The sequence below is a fragment of the Grammomys surdaster genome, unplaced genomic scaffold (assembly GCF_004785775.1).
Source record: "Grammomys surdaster isolate TR1022 unplaced genomic scaffold, NIH_TR_1.0 61, whole genome shotgun sequence".
Taxonomy (NCBI): Eukaryota; Metazoa; Chordata; class Mammalia; order Rodentia; family Muridae; genus Grammomys; species Grammomys surdaster.
The window spans coordinates 15,035,219-15,036,278 of NW_021604563.1; positions in this window are offsets into that span (position 1 = coordinate 15,035,219).

Consider the following 1,060-nt stretch of genomic DNA (forward strand, 5'->3'; position numbering starts at 1 on the left):
TCTATCTCTATCTCTATCTCTATCTCTATCTCTATCTCTATCTCTATCTCTATCTCTATCTCTATTTCTATCTCTATCTCAAAACACCCTCACCTGAAGCACAGAATGTATTACAGAAGCGGGATCAGAAAAAAAAAAAGGAGAGTCAGAGGACTATGAAGTCTCCTGTGAAATTGTTCCTTCTAGGTATGACAAAAAAGGTACATTATAAAATTTCAACAATTTTGTTGCCTAAATAAGACATGAAAAGGAACATACCAGTTGACATCTAGTGTGGGTGGTGGAAATCACACATGGCCTCATCCTGACATTTATAACCAGTTAGAAACTGAAGAGAAAAGTAGAATTAGTTTTCTTCAGAGATAAGCCCACTGATAAGTTATCTAATACCAAAAACTAAATGAACTCCTCAGGTTGCATTTATATGTTTATTTGTATATTTTTCTAACAAAGGTAACTAAAGGTAAAAGGCCATGAATCTGAGAGGAAGTAGGACATGCATCATGAGAATGGTTGACAGGAGGAGGAGAAAGCCGGAGGGGAATCAGGTAATTTTATTTTAACTAAAAATAAAATTAATTTAAAAATTACATCATCTAAATGGAAATGGGAAAATATTTGTCTTTTTGTTACTAAACTTCTTTACTTTAGATAATTCATTCAGAGGTATTTTTTTCCTCCCACAAGAATCTCATAAAGTCTATTCACATACTTTGTGATATTTTTAATCTATCCCAGTTCCAGGGAACATTTGTGTTATTTCCACATCTCAACTATTATAAATAATGGTGCTGAGAGTATTTACTTTTTAATTTCTCAGGTCTTCAGAAAACGCTTTGTTCAAAGTATTTTCCTTTTTGATTGAAATGTATCTCCACCCTCATTAAAAACATTTGAACATATATTCAAAAATTTACTCTTTCACTCATTAAATGCTGTCTATGGTATAAATTTAAGTACATATAGCTTTGAAACTAAAAAGTTGTCAAACTTCAAATCTGGTTATTCATTTTCAAGATGGTTTAATTATTTTAGCCTATATATTTTATACTTGTTAGAT